This window comes from Schistocerca nitens, chromosome 4 (genome assembly GCF_023898315.1).
Source record: "Schistocerca nitens isolate TAMUIC-IGC-003100 chromosome 4, iqSchNite1.1, whole genome shotgun sequence".
NCBI lineage: Eukaryota > Metazoa > Arthropoda > Insecta > Orthoptera > Acrididae > Schistocerca > Schistocerca nitens.
The window spans coordinates 272,374,736-272,385,957 of record NC_064617.1 but is presented as its reverse complement, the minus strand read 5'-3'; the positions used below and the strand labels follow the sequence as shown (position 1 = coordinate 272,385,957).

The 11,222-nt window shown below is 43.3% G+C and overlaps 1 non-coding gene across 1 annotated transcript; it reads right to left on the bottom strand.

Moving 5' to 3' along the window:
* Positions 1-3,314: 3,314 nt before the first annotated feature.
* Positions 3,315-3,386, bottom strand: Trnac-gca (transfer RNA cysteine (anticodon GCA)). Its single transcript has one exon. It is a non-coding gene; the product is annotated as a tRNA-Cys (tRNA).
* Between the last annotated feature and the right edge of the window lie 7,836 nt (positions 3,387-11,222).

Here is an 11,222-nt window from a genome sequence, read left to right as displayed (position 1 = left end):
ACTGCCTACGCTTTTGCTCATGATGCCCATGTTGAACAGCGCTCCTTGCCGGCTGGCTGCAGTATTTTTACTGCAGAGCTGGTGGCCATATTGCGCGCTCTCGAGCATATGCATTCCTGCTCAGGTACATCCATCGTCATTTGTAGTGACTCCCTGAGCAGCCTCCAGGCCATCGACCGCTGCTATCTCTCTTCTCCTCTGGTGTCCTCTATTCGGGCGTCTGTTTCCGCCATTACCCGCTCTGGTCGTTCGGTGGTATTTGTTTGGACGCCAGGTCACGTTGGCATCCCGGGGAACGAACGTGTTGACAGGCTGGCCAAAGGGGCGATCGACGCCCCAGCTTTGGAGATCGGCCTTACGGCTCGCGATCAACAGCTGGTGTTGCACATTTGGTGCTTGGGATGTGGTCTGTTGAGTGGCGTGGGATGACAGCCCCAAATAAACTGCGGGCTGTCAAGGAGACGACCGATGTGTGGCGCTCCTCCCTGCGGGCTTCTCGCAGGGACTCTGTTATCCCGTGTCGGCTCCGCATCGGCCATACATACCTGACACACGGCCATCTTTTGCGTCAGGAGGATCCCCCCCTGCGTCGGTGTGGGTCCCGGCTGACGGTCGCCCACATTTTATTGGAGTGTCCCCGACTGCGCACCCTCCGGCAGTCTTTTAATCTCCCGGGCACTTTGCCTTTGGTTTTAAGCGACAATGCCTCCGTGGCTGATGACGTTCTAAATTTTATCCGTGGTAGTCCTTTTTATGGTTCCATTTAGGGAGGGCCTGCTCCTTCCCCTTTGTGTGTCTCTTGTCCTAGAGTCTCTCATATTTGGCGGCAGATTTTAGTGTGTAGTCTGTTGGTTGACTCTTTCCCTTTTTTGTTGTCGTGGTCAGTCAACCAGTCTCCGGCCATCTTCTTTTTTTTCTGTTTCTTTTTGTCTGCTGTTCATCTGTACTCTTCGTGTTTGTAGTGTTCATTACCGCATTTGTGTTCTTTTAGGGCCTGGGGGGAGTCTCGTTCCCCTTGGGGTTTTATCTGCTTCGTGACTATGTCTCGCCCGTTTTTTTTTTTTTTTTTTTTTTTTTTTTTTTTTTTTTTTTTTTTTTTTTTTTTTGGAATGGGGTACTGATGACCTTAGCTGCTTAGTCCCCCTTAAACATCCCAACAACCACCACCACCACCACCACCACCACCACCACCAAAACTGTAATAAGAGCCTATGCCGACGATGTTGGTGTAGTCATAAGAGGACAAGATGATGTAGTCAGACAAGGGCCATTCTTCAAAGCTACTGCAGCGCATCGGGAGTGATGCGGAAGGAAAATAAAAGTACAATCCTGAGTCTGAGGGGTCTCGAGCAGATACGCATCGATTGGGCGAAGTCAGTTACCATCCATAAAACCCTGGAGACAATCCTGGCGGCTTGTCCAATGAGGATAACAGTCCCCAACTGGAAAGAGGTTTCAACGGAGGTTCAAGGGGGACTCACTGAGAACTCTCACCGACTTATGAACCAGGTTCAGAGGGTCAAGTTCATCAACTTATGCATCCTCTCAAAGGCATTCTATATGGCACAAATTTTCCCTTTGCCCAGGTTGATCGCTCAGAAAATGATGTCGAGAGTTGAAAATTTTTTATGGAAGGGGGAAATCTTCAGGGTTAACCTCAGAACTGCGACATAACATCTTAGAAATGGAGGCCTCGGACTGGTGGACATACGCAACAAAGCTTCTGCGCTTTTCATAAAAAAGGTCCTTAAACATATTTCACGCCAACCCAGGGAGCATTACTACCTAACTGTTTCGATCAGCCGAACCAAAAAGCCTTCAGCCACTGGCAGACGTATGAAAAATTAACCCCCGACTGCGTTACGTGAGGATCTTCTACACAGAATTGAGCTACGTTAACGGGAAACTCAGAACTTCACTCAACATTACAGCTAGAAATACCATGAGAGGAAGACAGCAAAATGAGGGCCAAAATAAAATTGCAACGAAATACATGAGTTACAACTGGGATACTGGGATGCAATCTGGGAGAATATTAGTTTTAACGGGCTCAATTCACACGTCATACCGGCATGGTATAACACCGTTAACAATATTATTAGCACCAACGAACGGCTTTACAACATCGGGAAAGCTGAAACCCCCTTATGTCAGCAGTGTACACTGGTTGACATCGAGCTTCGTAGATTCACATGTTGTGGAAACTTCAACAATTGGATTTGGATCAGGAATAATCTTGCACTTCTGCAACGAATGTCACCAAATTGCATTACTCCTATGATGCTTGTTAGGCCTGAAATTAAATACTACCCAAAAAAAAAAATGCAATACACTGGTTAATGCGACACTTTGTAACTTACATTATCAATAAAATAGGTAGTGACAACGAAACGGAATTCAAGCTTTTTATGAAAGTGGAATACAGCAAAGTTAAATAATATGCGGATCACAGAAAAAGTATGGAAACATGTTGACCGTTTTACTCGAAAGAATTGGTGTTGGTTAAAAAACAAAGTCTAACACTAAAGTTACTATTACAGGGGTACTGAAGAAATTAAGTATAAGATTTACGTTCACGAATGAGGGAAATGGTTCTTTTTTTATCCTTTTCTGTTACCTGTGCCCACACTGATGAGTATCGAATGAAATGCATGATGTATATTCAGGAAGTGTAATAAGATGTTCGCTATTCGGCTGACTTTTGAATCATAACTTGAACGAAAACTTTTAAAACGACACATCCAGGCACACGTCGTTCAAACAATGCTAAACACCACGGTAAAAAGAGCAGGCGAAGCACATTTTAGATAACATCCAAAATGCACTGAAGAAGCAATTCTGTGGGAGGCATGGCGGGGTCATCGTGGCCAGGCCTTGAGTTCTTCGACCCCTGCCCTCTTTGACCCCGTCTGCCGCCTATTGATACGCTTCTTAAAACACAAAAAAGTGGCCAAAAAAGCAATAAGTTGGTAGAGTGTCTGCTTCGCATTCAGAAAGTTCTGGGTACAGGTTCCAGCTCCTCCAAGTTTTGTATCTCCGTGCAGCAGTACGTGAAAACTTTTGCCTATCACTATATTCTATAAAATTCAGCGTACAAGATTCTTCCCCCAAGCAAGTGGATCTCGTACAGTTCGACCGCATAGCGGGAGGACGATGACATGCAAGACCCTGCGCTGCGTTCCCCCCCCCCCCCCCCCCCCCATTGAAATGTTGCTCCAAAGCCTTCGGTATGGCGTGCGGAGTGCATCTCAAACATGAATTTGCAACTCACAGCGACAGTCGTCATTTGTTTTTTTCGAGATACTGAAAAATGAAGGGGGCACCCGGGAATGAACCGGGGACCTCTCGATCTGCAGTCGAATGCTCTACGATTGAGCTATACCCCCTTTCACAATCTTTCTATGCCGGCCATTGTGGCCGAGCGTTTCTAGGCACTTCAGTCTGGAACCGCGTAACCGCTACGGTCGCAGGTTCGAATCCTGCCTCGGGCATGGATGTGTGTGATGTCCTTAGGTTATTTAGGTTTAAGTAGTTCTAAGTTCTAGGGGACTGATGACCACAGATGTTAAGTCCCATAGTGCTCAGAGCCACAATCTTTCTATGCCTCATTCTGCCAACGGCCTTGTCAAAGAGGGCGGAGGAGCGGATAGAGGTTCAGGGCACTCTCTTGTCCTAGGGGTGGGAAATTGCCCCTAAAGGCGGAAGAATCAGCAATGATCAACGACATGAGGATGCAGAAGGCAATGGAAACCACTGCATTAAAGACACGTAACGTGTATCCACAGGACATGTGGCCTGTAATTGAAGAAGTGTCATGATGATCTCTCCATTGGCAAAAGATTCCGGAATAGTCCCCCATTCGGATCTCCGGGAGGGGACTGACAAGGGGGAGGTTACCATGAGAAAAAGATTGAATAATCAACGAAAGGATAACGTTCTACGAGTCGGGGCGTGGAATGTCAAAAGCTTGAACGTGGTAGGGAAACTAGAAAATCTGAAAAGCGAAATGCAAAGGCTCAATCTAGATATAGTAGGGGTCAGTGAAGTGAAGTGAAGTGGAAGGAAGACGAGGATTTCTGGTCAGATGAGTATCGGGTAATATCAACAGCAGCAGAAAATGGTATAACAGGTGTAGGATTCGTTATGAATAGGAAGGTAGGGCAGAGGGTGTGTTACTGTGAACAGTTCAGTGACCGGGTTGTTCTAATCAGAATCGACAGCAGACCAACACCGACAACGATAGTTCAGGTATACATGCAGACGTCGCAAGCTGAAGATGAACACATAGAGAAAGTGTATGAGGATATTGAAAGGGTAATGCAGTATGTAAAGGGGGACGAAAATCTAATAGTCATGGGCGACTGGAATGTAGTTGTAGGGGAAGGAGTAGAAGAAAAGGTTACAGGAGAATATGGGCTTGGGACAAGGAATTAAAGAGGAGAAAGACTAATTGAGTTCTGTAACAAGTTTCAGCTAGTAATAGCGAATACCCTGTTCAAGAATCACAAGAGGAGGAGGTATACTTGGAAAAGGCCGGGAGATACGGGAAGATTTCAATTTGATTTCGGAATCTCTGTCTGACCATGATGTAATCTGATACTGGATTGTAAGGCGTACCCAGGAACAGATATAGACTCAGATCACAATATAGTAGTGATGAAGAGTAGGCTGAAGTTCAAGACATTAGTCAGGAAGAATCAATACGCAAAGAAGTGGGATACGGAAGTACTAAGGAATGACGAGATACGTTTGAAGTTCTCTAACGCTATAGACACAGCAATAAGGAATAGCGCAGTAGGCAGTACAGATGAAGAGGAATGGACATATCTAAAAAGGCCCATCACAGAAGTTGGGAAGGAAAACATAGGTACAAAGAAGGTAGCTGCGAGGAAACCATGGGTAACAGAAGAAATACTGCAGTTGATTGATGAAAGGAGGAAGTACAATCATGTTCCGCGAAAATCAGGAATACAGAAATATAAATCGCTGAGGAATGAAATAAATAGGAAGTGCAGGGAAGCTAAGACGAAATGGCTGCAGGAAAAATGTGAAGACATCGAAAAAGATATGATTGTCGGAAGGACAGACTCAGCATACAGGAAAGTCAAAACAACCTTTGGTGACATTAAAAGCAACGGTGGTAACATTAAGAGTGCAACGGGAATTCCACTGTTAAATGTAGAGGAGAGAGCGGATAGGTGGAAAGAATACATTGAAAGCCTCTATGGGGGTGAAGATTTGTCTGATGTGATAGAACAAGAAACAGGAGTCGATTTAGAAGAGATAGGGGATCCAGTATTAGAATCGGAATTTAAAAGAGCTTTGGAGGACGTACGGTCAAATAAGGCAGAAGGGATAGATAACATTCCATCAGAATTTCTAAAATCATTGGGGGAGTGGCAACAAAACGACTATTCACGTTGGTGTGTAGAATATATGAGTCTGGCAACATAGCATCTGACTTTCGGAAAAGCATCATCCACACAATTCCGAAGACGGCAAGAGCTGACAAGTGCGAGAATTATCGCACAATCAGCTTAACAGCTCATGCATCGAAGCTGCTTACATGAATAATATACAGAAGAATGGAAAAGAAAACTGAGAATGCGCTAGGTGACGATCAGTTTGGTTTTAGGAAAAGTAAAGGGACGAGAGAGGCAATTCTGACGTTACAGCTAATAATGGAAGCAAGGCTAAAGAAAAATCAAGACACTTTCATAGGATTTGTCGACCTGGAAAAAGCGTTCGAAAATATAAAATGGTGCAAGCCGTTAGACATTCTGAAAAAAAGTAGGGGTAAGCCATAAGGAGAGAGGGGTCATATACAATATGTACAACAACCAAGAGGGAATAATAAGAGTGGACGATCAACAACTAAGTGCTCGTATTAAGAATGGTGTAAGACAAGGCTGTAGCCTTTCGCCTCTACTCTTCAATCTGTACATCGAGGAAGCAATGATGTATTTTAATTCCACTCCTGAACCTTTCTTTTATTTCCAAGGTGAAAGGATATCAATGATACGATTCGCTGATGACATTGCTATTAGAATTAAATGATCTGCTGAACGTAATGAACAGTCTAATGAGTACACAGTATGGTTTCAGAGTAAATCGGAGAAAGACGAAGGTAATGAGAAGTAGTAGAAATGAGAACAGCGAGAAACTTAACATCAGGATTGATGGTCACGAAGTCAATGAAGTTAAGGAATTCTGCTACCTAGGCAGTAAAATAACCAATGACGGACGGAGCAAGGAGGACATCAAAAGCAGACTCGCTATGGCAAGAAAGGCATTTCTGGCCAAGAGAAGTCTACTAATATCAAATACCGGCCTTAATTTAAGGAAGAAATTTCTGAGGATGTACGTCTGGAGTACAGCATTGTATGGTAATGAAACATGGACTGTGGAAAAACCGGAAGAGAAGAGAATCGAAGCATTTGAGATGAGGTGCTATAGACGAATGTTGAAAATTAGGTGGACTGATAAGGTAAGGAATGAGGAGGTTCTACGCAGAATCGGAGAGGAAAGGAATATGTGGAAAACAGTGATACGGAGGACAGGATGATAGGACATCTGCTAAGACATGAGGGAATGACTTCCATGGTACTTAGAGGGAGCTGTAGAGGGCAAAAACTGTAGATGAAGACAGAGATTGGAATACGTCAAGCAAATAATTGAGGACGTAGGTAGCAAGTGCTACTCTGAGATGAAGAGGTTAGCACAGGAAAGGAATTCGTGGCGGGCCGCATCAAACCAGTCAGTAGACTGATGACACAAAAAAAAAACAATTAAGGAAAAATATTGTACTCGTTGCTAAAGGCGTCTAATCGAGCAAAATATTGAGTAATCATTCGGTTACATATTACCGTTAAACTATATAAATAACAAAAATACTAGACGCTTCACGCCTGGAGAAAATGGGAGTCGGCGTCTTCACCATAATGTTAGAATGTGAAAATTGCACTAGTAGCCTTTTTCAAACAGGTTCTGTTCGTCCGTTCACTGTAATCGTTTGGTATCTGATTAAATTGACATACTCGCCTATGGATTTCGTAAACGAAAATTTCACTGTGACCCCGACGTGATTTGAACACGCAAGCTTCTGATGTAGAGTCAGACGCGCTCGCGCTACCGTTGCGCCACGGAGTGTCTCATTTTATTTTGAGTACTCCAGCTTTCCTCGGCAGGGCCAACGTGGAATATTTCGGTTTAAATATGTTCCCTTTCCAGAGAAAACGGTTGGAGATTTTTGTAAGTCGTTTCGCCTGTAACTATGGGATCGGAAAAAGTTGGGCCATATAGTAGGCTTTACTGAAAATGTAAGTGTCCAGGAGGCGAATACGTTGAAGCAGGTTAATAGACCGCCAGTTGTTTTCGCGAATAAATCCTTCCATGTTATCGGCGATCCGCCGACAATTTTTGGTACACATTTTCAGTGGGCATCTATCGACAATCATACCTAAGGTTTTGTGGTTTTCTGCAGTTTGTGCCCACGGGACAGTTACGTTCTTCAGTCCACGGATGTTGACGAATCTGCATTTATCGGCGTTAATTTGTGCTCCAGACGCGCGGCAGTAGTCATCAATTGCGGATTTAAGGATGTGTATTTTTTCTTCGGCCCGTATTAAAACCCCGACATCATCGGCGTAAGCGCGAACCACAAAAGAAGTACCGGCCGTGGTCAGGCCGGGCAGTTTATCGTCGATGGAGCGTAGTAATGGTTCGAGCGCCAGTACGAACAATAGCATGGAGAGGGGGCTCCCCTGCGGCATCCCTCTTTGAATCTCGATAGGCTGTGTGAGCTGTCCATTGACGCTAACCTTCGTTGTGATACCAGTTATCAAGTGTCGTATGACGGTAATAACGCTGTCATTTAATCCACAGTGCTTCGGGAACTGTATGAGATAGTCATGACGCACGCGATCGAACGCTTTACTAAAGTCGACAAATAGGAGTGCATAGTTAACGTTAGTGACCGGTGCTATATTCCGAGATGGGTGTCATAATGGACCGACCAGGGAGACAGGATTGATGATTTTTGACCACCTTTTTCACGACCGCCGTCAGTCTGCTATTCAGTGTTCTGTCAAAAGTTTTATAATCGAAGTTCAGTAAAGTTATCGGACGATAATGATTAAGATTCTTTCGGTATTTATGTTTAGGAACCAAGACAATGCTGCCTTCATTGTGGTCTGCCGGCCAGTTAGTCCCTCTCATCACCTCGCTGAGGACTGCAGTAAAAAATGATGAGACGATCTTAATCTCGTTGTCTTCTAAAACAAAATTATCACTTCTTAGGGTTTAATGACAATGTGAAGAAGAATGCTGTCTTCGTTATGTACCAAACAGAAACATTTTTCTTCGTCTTCAATTTTTTTGTTCTTGAACTAAATAGGCCTCCTTTGACAATAAAATGTAAAAGAAAATTCCACTCTTCTTCTCTCTGAAAATAAAATATAGCTGTCCTCAGTGATAAGCAGCTATTTATAGTGGCTTCATAGAAATTGGTTAATACGTGGAAAACTCAAATAATGGAAATTCCAGTGAAAACTACAACAAATTTTCTTCGTCACCGTGATTATAAATTAAGGCAGTAGTGGTGACAAGTCTCTTGCGTTTTTCCGCTGAGTCCGAATATATTTCTTGTTACTTCTTTTACATTAAGGTCTTGTTTGAAAAATTAGCGTAATTTGCTTTATATTTACTATTTTGCATTAACATGTGACGCTCAGTTAGCAGATAGATTCAAAATTCCTCTTCGCTTTTCTCGTCTTTAGTGAAGAGGTAATGCACCGTTGCTGCTTTCAGCCAGTTGATTACGTTTCGTTTCGTTTTAGGAAAGTGTAAATCATCCGGTGTCGAAAAGTCCGCAGGTGTTACTGCGTTAGGTGACATTCGGAGGATAATAGCCAACTTTCGTCGTACATACAGTCATATATCTTTAAGCATGTCGCACACGAAGCGATGTTCTTAGTTATCAATTAAATTACAAGTTTCACACAATGGTGAATCTGCGAGGTGGATGGTAATAAGTTTAGAGTTAGTTTCAAATTTCCTGTTTATAGCGAAGTACCATGCTGCTTTCATATCAGTAGCTATGTTAGGGTTATGAATATTGTCTCGTATCACTTTCCAATTATAACATGGGTATTTTTTGTTCGATTTTATTTCTCTTCTTTTCTTCCATCAATTTGCCGTATATTTCTTTAACGTTTTTCGTGCCTTTTTCAGGAATTCGTGAATGTAGATAGCCATATTCTATTAAAAACCATCGTAAATGGTAGAGTCCGCTCGGTATATGCTGCACATTAATAAATGGTGAGAGGTCATCTGGAGGTATTTTTGTCAGCAAGTGTGCGGCGAGATAACTACTTGATTGTCTCCATTGCTGAAACGTATCGGAGATGTACAGAGCATTCGACTTTCTAGTAACATCCGTTAAGTTTAGGCCACCGTTTTTAATGGCGAGAGTCAGAGTGTCATATTGGATTTTAAATATGTGGCCACGGCTCACAAAATAGCCTATTACTGACATAATTTGTTTGGCAATGCCCGCGGGCATTGGCTGAAGCTGTGCGATATAATTTACTTTGGAAGTATTGAAGACGTTTGCTAGACACTCGCTGAATTTCATTTAGTTGTCTAATACTGTGTGTCCGTACACTAGCAGGTATGGTAGTTAATACTTGTCTGTAGTTGGTCGCAATAGTTTGACGTATATTTTTTCGGAAATATACGCAGAGACGCTTCAAGGCTGTGAGATCGCGTAACTGACCTTGTGTGCGCATGCCAATGCCACGTCCGATATTGAATATGCCAGACTTGGTTTTGTTTAGCTTCGCGGCTGACGTCTGTTTCCTCGTATTTGTAATACTTGTAACCGTTCAGTCAAGGTAGCGAGTAAGGGTTCGTCGGCCATGGCAAAAAGTGCCATGGACAACGGACATCCTTGCCTGACGGAACTTGCGATCTCTCTTGGCTGGCTAGGATGTCCATTGATGATTATACTTGAGGAATTATTCGTTACCAAACGCCGTGTGATGTCAACGAATCTCGGCGGAAAGCCCATTGCATCCATCGTTTTCAGGAGGTAGGAGTGGCTGATTCTGTCGAAGGCTTTATCAAAATCTAACGACACGATAGCTCATTTTAGTCGACACAGTTCCGCTATTGAAATTATGTCGCGGTAGTCGGACAGTGTCTGCTGAATTTTCCTACCCTTGCCGACACTAGACAGATACGGGCCGGTAACGCTGGTCATTGCATTTTTAAGTCTTTGGGCTAAGAGCCGAGCAAAAATTTTATGGTCACTGTTCAGCAGTGTGATTGGTCTCAAATTTCCAATTTTCTTGCCATCCGAGTATTTTGTGATAAACACTATGGTCCCTTCTCGAAGATGTTTTGGTATCTCCTTATTGAGGTTCAGAAGTTCATTACAGATGAATGTAATTCTATGTTTTATATGTTCCCAGAAGACTTGGTAAAACTCTGCTGGTATTCCATCGGCTCCAGGGGATTTATTTTTTGCGCTTTGATAACCAGCATACTCTACATCGTCTTCGGTCGCCTCTGATATAAAAGCTTCCGCGTACGTGTAACTAACTCTTCCTTTCAGGTGGGTCAGTAAATGGCCCTGTTCTTGTTCGTCTACTACATTAGCTGAAAACAAGTGGTCCAAATGGGTTAGTATTTCCGCTTTTATTTCGTTGTGCATTGTCAAGGTGGTTCCATTATCAGTTTTAAGCTCCGTCAGGATTTTTTCGGAATCCTCTATTAGTTTCACGAATCACATGATATACCGAAGTGGCTTCTTTTTGTGCCATAGTCTCTGCTCTTGATCTTATTTGATAACCTTCAATCTGTCGTCGCCTTAATGTCAGTATTTTTGCCTGGACCTTTTTTTTTAATTCTTTCATGGTTCCCAATAGATGAAGCACCTTGCAGGTAGAGTTCTCGGGGACAGTGAAAGTAAACCTCTATCGTTCTTTTAAGCCAAAAGCTCTTCCCCGGGAGTAGCTGATGAAACATCTCCGGATCTGAGGTTTGGAGCATTTGAGCCACCAATCCAGAGTCGAGTTGTAGGAGGTGAGTTTGTCTCGCAGGCTCTCCAAGTGGTGAGAAAGGCTTCGTGACAGGCAGGATCTTTTAAGTGTGAAACATTAAGTTTCCACAGCCCTTTATATCGACAGATTCCTTGTCGTCCCATATTTAATGTGCATATA